The sequence below is a fragment of the Sciurus carolinensis genome, chromosome 18 (genome assembly GCF_902686445.1).
Source record: "Sciurus carolinensis chromosome 18, mSciCar1.2, whole genome shotgun sequence".
Classification (NCBI taxonomy): Eukaryota; Metazoa; Chordata; class Mammalia; order Rodentia; family Sciuridae; genus Sciurus; species Sciurus carolinensis.
Genome location: NC_062230.1, coordinates 4,384,560 through 4,400,030, shown reverse-complemented (window position 1 = coordinate 4,400,030; position 15,471 = coordinate 4,384,560).

Below are 15,471 nucleotides of genomic sequence, written 5' to 3'. Positions count from 1 at the left end.
GAGGGTTGATCTGCCCACTGTCGCTGTGCCCATGAAGGAGCAGAGCAGCCGCCGCCGCCGCCCGGCGTGGCCCGAGGACTCTGCAGAGTGAGAGCTGCCTTTGCTGGGGGGACCCAGAGAGGTTCCTGCCATCCTGCCACAGCTTCCTGCCTCCCCACCCTCCCTCCCAGACCCCTGCCGTCTTGGTGACACCGGCCAAGGTCCTCTCCAGCAGGTGGAGAACGGACACAAAGCCACGGCAGCCGGCGCACATTCCCGAGGGTCTCCATGGGGTGAACCCGAGGTGCAGTTCTCGGGAGCCACGTGCCTCCCTGAGTCCACTCCTGGGCCCAACGCCGTAGCGTCACCAGCCCCCTGTGTTACTTTTGTTCCTGGTCTTTCGGGCCGTTGTGATAAAATGTCACAGACTGGGCCACTTACAGACCAAACAAAGCCCAAGCCAGAGCCGGATGACTTGGGGACTGTGTTTCAGGGAGGGTGGCTTCGGGCATCCTTGCGTGTTGGAAGAGGCAGACGAGCTTTCATAAGGGCACCGTCCCCATTCACCAGGCCCCAGGCCCCCTCCAGGACTCTCCCTCAACATCTGACCCCCGATACTGTTGCCTTGGGGGTTTAGGTTTTGACATGAGTTCTGGAGGCCACACACAGTCAGACCACAGCATTCAGCCAAAGCTGATGAATGAACGATTCAGAGTCCACGCGCCAACAGCGGTCGCGCTCAGTGAAGGAAGCCCGACGGGAAAGAAGGCACAGTAGCCTGACTGCGTAAGCCCTGAGCTGCGCAGACTCACCGAGAGGCAGAAAGCAGGCCTGGGACGCCCATGGTGGAGGTCGGCAGGCAATGGCGATGGATGGAGCACAAGGAGGCTTTTGGGGGTGACGGGCAGGCTCCTTTTGCTGAAGGTTTTAATGGTTTTGTGAGTGCACCCGCATGTCAAAATTAACACCTTGTACGATTCAAATAAATGCACTTTATTGTCTAAGACATAGACCTCGATAAAGCTGTTAAAAGTCAGCTAGTGACGGAAGAAAAAACTCAGCCATTCACTGGGAGGGATGATTCCTGAAGAGAGAGACAATTAGGGGAGAAACAGAAATAAATTTTCCTATTGTTCTGGAGGCTGGAGATCCCAGCTCAAGGTGTCAGCCCGGTTGGATTCCTCGGGGCTTCTCTCCTGGGCCTGTAGATGGCTGTCCTTTCCCTGGTCTTCCCTCTGGGTGTCTGTGTCCTAATCTCTTCTTACAAGAATATCAGTCATGGGCTGGGGTCGTGGCTCAGTGGTAGAGCGCTTGCCTAGCATGTGTGAGGCACTGGGTTCGATTCTCAGCACCACTGTAAATAAATGAATAAAATAAAGGCATGCTGCCCATCTACAAAAAAAAAAAAAAAAAAAAAAGAATATCAGTCGTATTGGGTTAGGGCCTACCTACGTGACCCCGTTTTATTTCTTTACGGTGTCTCCAAAATGTCACATTTTGAGGCATTGGAGGTTAGGACTTCAACATACGGATCTCAGGGGACACACGTGAGCCCACAACAGGGTGCCTGCAATCCAGTGAGGAACCAGATCAGGAAAGCATCTTCAAACCACGCGGATCAGGATTCCGCTCTTTCCTGGAAACACTGGGTAAGAGTGTTAGTCATCTTCTCGTTGCTGTGACCAAAATTCCTGAGAACAATGTCATTGTCTCCAGAGCCCTTTGATCACCTGATCACCTGCCTACGCTACCCCTCCCAAAGGGTGGCCGGCAGGGAGCTGTGGATGAACGCCCCCAGGCTGCTTCCTGCCCGGATCACTCCACAGGGCCCTGCCCCCTGCCCATCTGCTGCCCACCTTTGCCCACCCCGCAGCATCTCCTGGGCCTAGACACTAGGAAGGAAGGAGAGAGATAGGGGGAGAGAGCAGGAGAACAAAGGAGACTTTAGTTAATAAAAGATGCAGGACCTCTCACTTCTTGGGTACCAGAACACCAGCCATGGTCCCTTCTCCCTCGTGGGAGAAGTCTGTGTTGCTACCTTGAAGTACAACCTGCTTCATTAAAAAAAAAAAAAAAAAAAACCCTCAAAAAACAAAAAAAAAAATTAGAAGAGAAAAAGTTTATTCTTGGCTCACAGTTTCAGAGGTTCAGTCCATGGTTGACCAACTCCATAGCTCTGGGCCCAAGGTGAGGGAAAACATCATGGCGGAAGGAAGCTGCTCAACTCATGGCAGTTGGGAAGGAGAAAGAGAGAGAGAGAGAGAGAGAGAGAGAGAGAGAGAGAGAGAGAGAGAGAATATATCCAGGGACAAAATAAAATCCCTGAGGGCACATCCTCAGTGACCCACCTCCTCAGCCTCACCCCACCTGCCTACAGTCACCACCCAGTAATTCATTCAAATGATTCACCCACTGGTGAGATGTCAGCGCTCATAACTATCATCTCACCCGGAACATTCCTGCATTGTCTCACACACAAGCTTTCCAGGAGACGCCTCATATCTGAACCGTAACACGGGTAAGTAACTCAGGTCACCCATTCTCTTGGAGCGTCCTCAGGTGAAAATGGCGGGTAGGTTGGTGGCTGACCTGGCAGATGCCTGTGGCCCTGTGGGAAGAACAGAGAGGAAGCAGCCACGTTAGCCTGAAGCCCTGAGCTCACTCAGCAGCAGCGCCAACCCTAACGCCAAGGGCCATCAGACCTCGGCTGAGCCAGAGATGGCTGTGGACCGGCCAATGCCCTCTGTTCTTGCTTTGCAGAGTGTCCTGCGCCTCGCGGGAGAACACATGACGAGGAATGGGCAATGAGAGGGCCCTGCACGTGGCCAGCACCTGGCCAGGCAGCTCCTCTGCCTTGAGGCCTTTGGGGGTGGCTGCAGCCTGTGAGTCCCTTCGCCCGAACATTTCCAGCCCATGTCCAAGTGTGCGTGTGGCAGGGGTTATTTTTCCTCCCTAACTAGTGGCAGGTGTTTGGCTGTGCCTGTTGAAAGCCACTCTGTTCCCCCGACAAGCCCGAGTTTTTATTTAGTGGTGTAGGATCAATAACGTGGCATCTCATGCGGACGATTGGAATGGGAAATGTCGCTGGGCTGACAGTCGTGTTATGGATATGCACCGAGCAATGAAGCGGGAAGCACAAGGGAACCATCGGCCCGTAAAGGCTTGTCTGGGGCCGGCCAGCTTGGTGACAGCCGCGGCCTGGCTTCCGGCTGCGTTTGGAGAGGCGCGGGATGGTGCCCGCGTGGCTTCCCTCTCCAGCTTGGGAGTGAGTCGGGGCCCATTTGGAGTCAGCGCTTCTCTTCCTCTTCCCAGGCGGGTCCCACAGAGTCACCGCGGAAGGTCAGCTCCCATCTCTGTCCCTGGCCTCCTGCTCAGTGGCCACTTCCCTGGCTGCTAACCTGCGGGACTTATCTCCCATTCCACCCTGCCACGGATGCCACTTTTCCGGGATTTTCCCTTGGACCCCGTCACCCTTGCCTCCGTCTGTCCCCTCTAGGGACCTCCCTGTCCCCCAGTCATCATCCTCCCCCGCTGAGACTCCAGGAGTTTCCATCCCCCCATGGAGTCCCCTCCCTTTGCGGGGTTCTGCTTGACCATCCTTATTCCTGCTGGACTTTGCCCCGGGGGACCGCCAGTCCTGGGGCGCGCATTGCAAGGCATGCTGGGACCTAGACTTCTCAGGAGAGTGTGGGGTCGGCCGGGCAGAGGGCTGTTGGGGCCCCAGCCCCACCAGTGGAGGCACCTCAGCCCCCTGAGCCTTGCGTCTGGCTGGCCTCAGCGAGTTCTCAACCCAGCAGAATGTATGGGAGCAGCTCTCGGGGCTCTGGGGCCAGGTGCTGGGAAACCTGGTGGTCATTTGGAACGCTTTTTGTTAGGACACTGATACTCAGAGCTCAGAGTCGGGCTATGACAGGCCCCAGTGAAGTGCCGAAGCTACACGCAGGTACCTGGGCCCAGGTGGGCTCCCAATCCATGGCCAGCATCAATGGCCAGCCAGGTGAACCCTCCACCTGAACCCAGGTGAGTGCTCAGGTGACCACGTCCCGAGCTGCTCTGAATACAACCCAGGAGACGCCCTGATGGAGACACAACTGGTTGATCCCACCCATGAGATAGGACGGAAGTTGCCATTGCAGCTCCCAAGGCTTGGGACGGTTGGCTATGTAACAGAGGACAGGTCGTGACAGGTCATGAGCCCGTGTTACCACAGGAGTTATCATTTAGACGGAAAGTGATGTCTGCTAATGGGATGAAAAAAGAAGAGGAAATTCCAGAAGAAAGGTGACTCTGTGGACCCTGGTGGCACTGTGGGCCTTGGTGGCACTGTGGACCCTGGTGACTTTGTGGACCCTGGTGACTTTGTGGACCCTGGTGGCATTGTGGATGCTGGTGACATTGTGGACCCTGGTGACTTTGCGGATGCTGGTGGCATTGTGGACCCTGGTGGCATTGTGGATGCTGGTGGCATTGTGGACCCTGGTGGCTTTGTGGACCCTGGTGGCTCTGTGGACCCTGGTGGCTTTGTGGACCCTGGTGGCTCTGTGGACCCTGGTGGCATTGTGGACTCTGGTGACTTTGTGGACCCTGGTGGCATTGTGGACCCTGGTGACTTTGTGGACCCTGGTGGCATTGTGGACCCTGGTGACTTTGTGGACCCTGGTGACTTTGTGGACTCTGGTGACATTGTGGACCCTGGTGGCTCTGTGGACCCTGGTGGCATTGTGGACCCTGGTGACTTTGTGGACCCTGGTGACTTTGTGGACTCTGGTGACATTGTGGACCCTGGTGGCTCTGTGGATCCTGGTGGCATTGTGGACCCTGGTGACTCTGTGAACCCTGGTGGCATTGTGGACCCTGGTGACTCTGTGGACCCTGGTGGCATTGTGGACCCTGGTGACTTTGTGGACCCTGGTGGCATTGTGGACCCTGGTGACTTTGTAGATGCTGGTGGCATTGTGGATGCTGGTGGCATTGTGGATGCTGGTGACTTTGTGGATGCCGGTGGCATTGTGGACCCTGGTGGCATTGTGGGCCCTGGTGGCATTGTGGACCTTGGTGACTTTGTGGATGCTGGTGGCATTGTGGACCCTGGTGGCTCTGTGGACCCTGGTGGCTTTGTGGACCCTGGTGGCTCTGTGGACCCTGGTGACTTTGTGGACCCAGGTGACATTGTGGACCCTGGTGGCTCTGTGGACCCTGGTGGCATTGTGAACCCTGGTGACTTTGTGGATGCTGGTGACTTTGTGGACCCTGGTGGCATTGTGAACCCTGGTGACTTTGTGGACCCTGGTGACTTTGTGGACCCTGGTGGCTCTGTGGACCCTGGTGGCTCTGTGGACCCTGGTGGCATTGTGGACCCTGGTGGCATTGTGGACCCTGGTGGCATTGTGGACCCTGGTGACTTTTTGGACCCTGGTGGCTCTGTGGACCCTGGTGGCTCTGTGGATCCTGGTGGCTCTGTGGACTCTGGTGGCATTGTGGACCCTGGTGACTTTGTGGACCCTGTTGACTTTATGGACCCTGGTGGCTCTGTGGACCCTGTTGGCATTGTGGACCCTGGTGGCTCTGTGGACCCTGTTGACATTGTGGACCCTGGTGGCTCTGTGGACCCTGGTGGTATTGTGGACCCTGGTGACTTTGTGGACCCTGGTGACTTTGTGGACCCTGGTGACTTTGTGGACCCTGGTGGCATTGTGGACCGTGGTGACTTTGTGGACCCTGGTGACTTTGTGGACCCTGGTGACTTTGTGGACCCTGGTGGCTCTGTGGACCCTGGTGACTTTGTGGATGCTGGTGACTTTGTGGACCCTGGGGGCTCTGTGGACCCTGGTGGCATTGTGGACCCTGGTGGCTCTGTGGACCCTGTTGACATTGTGGACCCTGGTGGCTCTGTGGACCCTGGTGGCATTGTGGACCCTGGTGACTCTGTGGATGCTGGTCTGCCTGCTGCTGCTGACACTCTGGTTGATCAAGAGTGACTTCAGTCGACATCCGTGGGGTGTGACTGTGGAAGCCAGCACACCGTGACCTGGATGCTGACTCTCACTGTCCCCTGGAGTCCTCTCTAAGCCCCTGTGCCACGCACTTGCCAGGAGGACTGCCGGAGTCCTCTGGCCCCTCCTCCCGCCTCAAGGTTAGTTACCCTGGGGCAGCACCATGGCCACGCCTGCCTGCTTGGCAGGGCCCCCGGTTGGAGGTGCAGCCCATCCTGGACAGCACCCTGTTCATCCCAGCCAGAAACCGACTGGCTAGTGCCACAGGAACCCCTTATCCCAGAGATCCAAGCGAAGCTCCGGATGTGCCCTTCCAGGGTCAAAGCACCCTCTGGAGAATTCCGCACCGCTGAAGGGAGGACCTTCATCGGGGGAACCCAGTCCCCCTGGACAGAGCGCAACCAACAGAGGGACTTGAAGGAAGTCCCACACCAGTGGGAACAACCCAGTGTGATGTCAACAGCGCCACCTGGAGGTCTTTCCCAGACGGCCTACCTCCTTTCCTCCCAGCTCTGCTCTTCCCAACACCCACTGCACCTGCAAGGCCGGGGACTGCACTGCAGAGCCAGGTGTAAGGTCTTCTGCTCAAGGTGGACGGGGATCATTGGAAGGTGACGGCGTTCCCGCGCAGGCTGCAGTTAACCTTCCATTTCAGTGCAACTTTGCTCCAGCAACGAAAGAGTGATTATGGGCCATTCATTGCCAGATCCAGGAAAGCCTGGGAGCTACCAGGAAGCACCAGCCAGTGCAGATCCAAAACGGTAAATGAATTAAGGTCACCTTGACGCGAACTTGGGTCAAGAAGAGCTGGAAAATTTGAGTCAGATCAAAGTCCTGTCTTGAGAAGGCCTGTCTCGTAACGAACCTGGAGCTGCTGTCACACAGTCATTTACTCAGCCGCTGACGCCCCATTCTTCTCTCTGCTGAGCCGTGGGTCGGGGGCAGGTGCTACTCGCGAGGCTCGCTGGCCCCTGTCATGGACTGACATCTGTCAAGGCACCTCCATGAAAGAATCTCCAAGACAGGTCTCTGGGTTCTGGCGGGATGCATTTTAACCTTCGGCAGCATTTAAAGAAATAAAAGGTAGTCATCTCCCCAGTGAACGTTTAGGAGAAATCAATTATTTCCTGTAATCGTGCACAAGTCCCTAGAAAAAAGAGCATTTATGTGCAATAGGACTTTCTTCCATCTCAAGTGCGACGTAAGAGAGAGGAAATCTTGAGGATGGCGCTAAACTCAAGTGACAGTGCTGTCATGGGTTTCCCTCTGCCAACCCCGACTCGACCCTGATAAGTGCAGGATCTTTGGTCAGACTGCTCATTTGCTCTGGCCCTCCATCCTGTGGAACAAGTGAACGTTCCCAGGTCACCTCTGTCATTAGTGTTTTCTGGTTGGATGAGTCTGTAGTTGTCTTCTTTCTGCTTAATGGAAGGTCAAAATATTATAAGTATACTATCCAGAAATTATCATCACTGAAACTTTATGAATATTTTCTGTGTCTTACTCTCTGTCCACTTGTGACTTTTCAAAAAAATAAAGAGCTTGGTGCAGTGGCGCATGCCTGTAATCCCAGCAGCTCAGGAGGCTGAGGCAGGAGGATCGTAAGTTCTAAGCCAGCCTCAGCGATTTAGCGAGGTAGTAAGCAACTCAGTGAGACCCTGTCTCTAAATAAAATATAAAAAAGGGCTGGGGATGTGGCTCAGTGGTAAAGCTCCCCTGGGTTCAATCCCTGGTACCAAAGAAAGAAAAATTAAAACTTTCTGACTGGCCAGAGACAAATGAAGAGTGGATATTTCTTCTGATCAGTGAGGTTCACTTCCACAACTTGCCAGCGTCCGCTGTAGAACCAGCTGAGGGGTCTTTTCCCTTGGCCCCTCGACCCCAGGAGGACCACTGGGTGAGCAGGCAGAGGTTCTGGCGCTGAGTTTCATCGACTGTGGGGTTTTCTTTGCAGCAACAGCTCTGGTAGTTGCTCAAGGGTTCCAGGAGATATTGATGAGGATTGATGATCCTGTAAATAGGTGTTTAAAATAAATAAAAAGACGAAAACAGGGATTAGGGAGAAACTACAGTGGGTTAATAAATGAGGGGTTCAACGGCAAGTTCCTGCAAGATCATTTCAGCAATTAGCGGGAAGCGTTTTGTCACAAACAAAATAAATCTGCAATCAGAAAATAATTTGCAATCAGCTTTGAAAGTAAAATTGCACATTCCCATCAGTCGAGGGTGTTTGGAGAATTAAATGATCAAGTCGAGAGCTATGCTTTCAGAAGGTAAATGGTTAGAACCGATTACCGTGGTCATTAGTCAACCGTGAGCATCCCCCAGGGAGTTGTTCACAGAACGTGTTTCCTGAGAAGGAGCCGTTCAAACACCCAAGAGCAGAATCACCACGGGGCAGGAGGCGGAGGGTCCCTTCCTGGAACTCCGCAAGAAAAGTTCCTTGCTTTGCACTAGGTGGCTGTAGTCCTCCCGTGCATGTGACCTGCTACCATGCCACATGGGTTGCTCCATGTGGTCTATAACAAATGCCTCAATCATTTCCAGGGAGCACGGTCTTCATGCACCCATAGATTTCTTTGGAGACCAAAGGAAGGATCAAAAGTGGTTTCTGCAGATGATCAGTCCTTCAAGCAATTAGCGCTCCCCCCGGGAGAAACCATGCATAGTCAAGTTATCAATAATTCACTTAATTTTTACTACTGACCGTAAAGACTCCATTCAGAGGGAACTTAATGACCACATTTCAAGCAGTTACTTTCTCTTTCGAATCTGGCAATAAAACAGAGAATTCATGTCAGAAAGGACGTCCATGGTCACAGAGTACTCACAGGGGTGCAGATTTTCCTGCAAAGGACGAGCAGAATTTGTGCACTGAAGGCAAGAAGATTCTGAAGGGGGTTCTCCGTAGAGCTCCACCTCCGTCCACTGGTCACTGCCAGCACTTCTTCGCCTGATTTTTTTCTCTTAAATACTTATAACACTTGCTTAGGCTGCTTGGATCCAAGAAATAAAATAGAATGATCTTAATAAAGAAAATGTCGGGACACGTCATTGTGATTTAGAAAGCCCATTTCACGGTGTGTGTTGGAAAAAGAAATAATTAATTTGCAAAGTCCTCGATCTCCGACTGCTATGCACAGACGGGGTTAGACTATTAAATATAATAGCTTTTCACATCCATTGTCCTGTGTTTGTTCAGAACCCTCATCTCCATGGCACGGACCGGGTCCAGGGCTGCCCGAGATGACGGGGTGATCGTGGGAAGCCATCTACCTCGGACCTCAGCTGCTTTGCAGCTCACACGTCTCACGCTCTCTGCTCATTTTCAAGAGCGGGCTCATGTGTTCTCGTTAAAGTTTATCACTTTGTCAATTGTGAATTTATGTTCTACCTAAAGTCAATAAAAGCCAACTCGTTCCACGGAACACGAGAACCGATTCCTCTCATTTAACTGGGTGTTGGTCTCCGTGGTCCACTGCTGTTTATTACCTATTCCAAAGTGAGTGGGAGGGAAGAGTTGGAAGGTTCCCGACACTAGGAAGGATGGATGTTTAAGGAGACGGACATGCTACTTACTCTGATTTGATTGTTGCGTGTTGCATGTGTATATCAAATGATCACCTCCTACCCTGCACATAAATACAAATAGTGTGTGTCCGTTTAGGGGGGGAAAGCAGGTTTGTTCCTGCCCACCCATTTCCATGGTGGGTGCTTACAGCAGTTTGGACCTGGAATGTCCCTCAAAGGCTCATGTGCTGCAGGCTTGGTCACCAGCCCTGGGGCCATAGGGAGGTGGTAGAAAATTTAGGAGGCAGGCCCACATTGGAGGAGGGGGTCGTTGGGGACCTGTCCTTGAAGGGTGACCTTTTCCCTGACTCCTTCCCTCTCTCTGTCCCTCCCACTGCTTCCTGGCTGCCAGGAACTGAGCTGCTTTCCTCCCGCACGTCCTTCCACCATGATGTTCTGCCTCGTCTCAGGCTCAGAGCAATGGAACTGACGGACCATGAACTCTTTCTTCCTTGCAGTTGTTTTTCTCAGGCAGTTTGTCACAGCAAGGGAAAGTGGACTAACGCAGTGCATTTCTTGATCCGCCTACTTTTGGTGTCACAGGGGGGGATGGACAGAGCAGTGCCATCAGGGGCCAGCCACATCACTGCTGGACTAGACAGAGGGTACTGGATCAAGGGCCAGCACTGAGCTGCCTCTCTGGTTCTGTGTGTCCTATGAACCTGTGAGTGACACCTCATCCTTGTCTATGGGATCATCCTCCAGATACTGCTGGGACACCAGGATCCCTTAATGGTTTCCTTTCACTACAGGGCACTTATCTCATGTCCCTAGAGCCACCACCCCAAACCTCTGGCCAGTTTCTGGGCACTTCCTTTTCAATCCTCTTGGATCAAGCCACCATGTTGTCTCCTGGGATGGCCATGTGCGTGGTTCCCTAGAGGATGTTCTGCACATACAGGAAAGCCTTCCTTGGAGATGCTGGCAGAGCAACCCTGACAGAGGGAAACAGAAGCCGGCACAGGTGACGCCACCCCCTGAATCCCCAGCCCGGAGTTACAGGAAACCTGGGAGGACGTGGCCTCCCAGCCAGCATGGAGCTGGGACATGTCCCTGGGTGAGGGACTGGCCGAGCCAGAGTGACCACAGCCACAGGGTTTCCTAAGCCACCCAGCGGCTCTGATGGGTATGTTCTGGCTCCGTCTTCCCAGGCTCCGTCTGTCTTCAGAGCTGTGCTTCTGTCACGTTAGCTACCCCAGACACCTGGCTGTTCTCCAATCCTGCTCCAAGCTCCGCGTGTGCTACTCCCTCTGCCTGAGGGTTCTCACTCCCGGCCCGTTGAACCCGCACCTCGTCAGATCAAACACCTTCACGAATCCTTTCTCCATCTCTTGTGTTGAAAGTTGCCTCTCTCTGCTGAATGCTTCGGATTCCCAAACACATCTACATATTTTGCAGTCATCTCTTCAGTATTAATTTGGCAATGTTAGAATGTGTCGGGGCTGCTTGCCTTATGGCCTAACCTGTGGCTGATTTTCGTAAATGTTCCGTGTGTCCTCTCAAGTGTAGTGTTCTGTATATGTATGTTGGATTATGTTTGCTATTTGCATTGCTCAAGTCTGACATGTGTGTATATTGTTTACCCATTACTGAAAGGGTTAGGGTTTTCCCAAATGGTGATGCATTTCTTAGTTTCAACTTGTAGTTCTATTAGCATTTTCTTTTATATACCTCGAACCTTTTTTTATTTGGTACATCCAAGATTAGATTTGCCACAGTACTCTGATAATGTTCTTTAAGGATTCTATGATTGGATATTATTGTAGTTTGCATTAACTACAACAAAGTACCTGAGGCAATTGACTTTGTTAAGAGAAAAGGTTTATTCTGGCTTACAGTTCTAGAGGTTCATGTCCAAGATCCAGCAGCCCCGTTGTTTGGACCTCTGGTGGAAGCCTATCAGAGGGGGCTGTCATATCTCAAGTCAAGAAGCAGAAAGAAAGAGAGGATGAGAGAAGGGTCCCACATTCCCCTGGGAGGCCATGCCTCCAAGGACTCCCACCTCTAAAAAGTCCACAGATCCCCCAAAATGGCGCCCCCTGGGGATGAAGCCTTTAACACGTGGAATTTCAGGGGTCCCTCATTCAAATGATAGCAGAGTGAAGTGCTTCTGCTTCATTCTCCCCCATACACACTTCCCTCTCCACTTGGGCCTTCCTCTGTGGGTTTAATCGGGTCTTTTGTATGCAGCGTACACCAGGGTTAAGAATAACCCATCTGTTAATCTTGGCATTTTAATCAGAAGTTGACTCTCTTTTCATTGAGTGTGAATACCAATGCTCACATTGGTTCCTACCATCTTATTTTGTGTTTCTATTCGTCCAGGTTTTCTATATTTATTTTCAAATATTCTTTTTTGGGGTCATTTTGGAATTGACAAGGTACTTAAAAGACACCATCCAGGTCGCCTGTTCTGGACCCATCAACTCTCAGGACTGGCCAGGTGCTTTCTATTCTTCTGATGATTTTCTTTGAAGTGATCTTGAAAACATAACTTTGGAAGTGTCCATTTAATGAAATTGAGTTAAAACTCTCTGTGAGCAACCCGAGGACTTTATGGACGCTCTAGTTCTCTGCCTCTCCTCCTGGGTTACAAGGTATTTTCATGATTTTTTCCCCCTAAAACTGAAGTGATTGTTGTTGTTATGATTATAAGTTTGTAAGGTTTAAATTTACTTATATGTTTGCCATCTTCATTGCTGAAATTGCTTCCTGCATTCCTGATTTTTTTTTTTTAAATACATCCTTTAGGATTTCCTTTCCTGAGACTGTTGATGGAAAACTCTTTTTTTTGGAGGGGGGTACTGGGGATTGAACTCAGGGGCACTCATCCACTGAGCCACATCCCCAGCCCTGTTTTGTATTATATTTAGAAACAGGGTCTCAGTTGCTTAGGGCCTCGCTTTTGCTGAGGCTGACTTTGAACTCGTGATCCTCCTGCCTCAGCCTCCTGAGCTGCTGGGATTACAGGTGTGTGCCTGGCAGAAACTCTTTTTATTTTGCTTTTTTTCTTGGAAGACGGTTTTGCTGCCTGTACAATTCGGTCTCATTAATTTCTGTAAGCATTGTGAAGATTCTAATTCACCCTCTTCCGTGATAGACACTGAGAAGTTGTTTCTTTTTAGATACACTGTCATGTTTCTGGTCACATTTTAGAATTGTGATACATTGTGTCTTTTGGGGCTTTGCAGCTTTATTACGATTTGTCTAGCTGTGGGTTTCTCCTACATCCTATTCAGGATCTTGAGTCCTGGATCTGAAAATTGGTGTCTTTCAACCTTTCTGCAATTTTCTCTATCTATCTATCTATCTATCTATCTATCTATCTATCTATCTATCTAAAATAATGTCTCTGTCCAGTGTGCTCCGTTATTTCCTTCTGAAGTTCCACTTACGTCTTCACCAGGCACGGCTGTGTAACACTGTTACCACAAAGGCAGTGGCTAAAACAACGTTCTTATCGCTTGCAGTCTCCGAGGGTGATAGTCCAGGTGTGGGTTTGTGGGTCCCTTCTGCAATCCTGCTGTGAAGGGTGGAGGTGCTGTGATGTCAGCTGAGGCTTGACCTGGGAAGGAACCCTTCCATGCTGAGCTGATGATTGGCAGCATTCAGTCCCTTGCAACGGTCACCCTTGGCTCCTTGCATGGGTGAAAGATGCACGTCACAGATTGCCTGCACATGTCCACGCATGTGGTATCCCCTTCTGCCCAAGCATAGGCAGGACCTATGGGGTGCTTCTGACCAATGGCAGGTGGCAGAGGGAAGGAGACACAGGATGTGGAAGGTGTCTAGGGCAACTACAGCTTTCCTCCAAATACAGAGAACTTTTCAAATTGGTCTCGCCTTTTCCTCCTTGGTCTCTTTTCTTCTCTTGGTCTCTTTTCTTCTCTTCTCTAGCAATTCATTCAAATTTATCTTCCAATTTGCTAATTACTTCTTTAGCTGTTTCTAATCAGTCACCCATGCATATTAAAATTTTCTACAAATTCCTTTAACTTTCTTTTGTATCTTCCCTGCTAGTTTTGATTTCCTGTTTCTTTACTATCAAATGTCTGTCAATATCTTAGTACACACTAACATGTGTACACTCAAGTTTACATGAATACATATGTGTACATATGTATATGCATTTGATGGCATATTTATTTTGTGTTTTGCATTTAAACATTTCAAATAGCTGAAATATTGGTGGCTCTGATTTTCTTCTTCTTCTTTTTTGTTGGTTTGCTTCATGATTTTCTCCATAAGTTTTACGTTTTCAGTTGTAGATTCATATTATTGGGGTGCATATAGTTCTTCACACGCATGGTCAGAAAATGTGTGTTTGCTTCGGTTTGGGGTCATTTTTCAGTTCCTTGGAGGCACTACCAGCTCAGGACCACTTGGAGTTGAATTCTGAAATTGGGCTACTCTTTTAAAGTCACTCCCACAGTGTCCATTCAGTTCCCGTGGGTGCATGCTCGTGGTCAGGAATTCCCAGGAGCGGTTAGGAAACGATCCCACCTCCACCTCCATTCTTCCGAGGAAGGCTTGGACAGCCTGTCACCTCTTCGTCAGCCCTTGCAAAGGGGACTTCTCTCCCGGTTCTTGCATTTCTGCAGGTGGAGACCCTGGAGCTGGCCGTTGGAAGCTTGACTTGTTCCGCACTCTGTGTGATCGGGGCTTGTCTTCTTTTCCCTGAGCGGTTCTGGGAGTGGAAGGGTAGGATCCCCAGGGAGCCCCCCATTCAGCATCGAGCCACTTCCATCTGGTTTCAAGGACTTTCATTTACTTTCGATTAAATGGAAACACGTTGAATGTCTGCTACCAGACTGTGCACTTAGAAGACTTCATTTTTCCCCCTTGCCACCTTTTTTTTTATTGCTGTGTTGTATTCGTGTGTCAGGATGGGATTTGTTGTGATGTGCCCCTACATGCACACAGTGTGACCATACAGTCCGGCCGATATCCCTCCCCAGTCCTTCCTCCTTTTCTTCTTCTCTGTATTCAGCATTTTGAAGTCACCTGCAGTGGTTGGAGGAGTCAATGAGAATAAATTTGGTCCCAAATCAACTGGCTTTTATTTGATGTTGATCACACAATTATTTATAGTTATTCTAACCTTTAGTCACACCAATATCACACATAACTTAATCACTAAATTATTATAAGCCCCAAATAAACAAGACTCACTCCTTACTGAGACCCGTTCCTAAGGTCCACTCCTGTGTGACGTGTTGAGTCCAAGGGCAGCGACTCCCAGAGGTGAGTCAGGAAGACAGCTCAGGAGGTCTCGCTGGGGAGCTCCCTCCGGCCGGAGTCCTGATCAGGGAGGACGGTTGGACAGTGAAGGAGGGCGGCGAGGTCACAGCAGGCAGGCCGGGCAGATGTCTCAGGCAGGATGCACACGGGCAGCTCCGCGGTCACTTCCACAGGAACGTATCGGTCACCATCAGGATGATGGATGGTCCATCAAGCAACGAGCAAGTCAGTGAGTCCCCTTCAGGCTTGGCGCAACACTGGCGTCATTGGTGTAAAATGGGGACCGGAGCTAGGCTCATCATGAGTCCTTTTAAACCCTTTTTATCAGACCCTGCCAGCCCGTCTTGGTCCGAGGGAAGTTAGTTATCTTGCTTGGGGTCAGTTGTACGGGTCTCCAACTTGGGGGCAACGTCAGTCTTATCTTGGGGCAGCACCACATCATTACCTCATTACAGCACAGAGCACTCAAGTTGTTTTTTGTAAGTTACACAGCACACAGAATGTCACACGTTTAACTTTGCTCCTTACAGTTGGTCTAATCCGTCCCACTGTCGGGGCTGCTAACAGCACTGTGGCATCTCCCCTGTGACGGTTATTCCTTTTTTGTGCCTATTACAGAGATCTGCTTATCTTTTCCCTCGGGTTGGGTCCTAACGTTTGTGTGAACCATGTGCCTGTCACCACCACT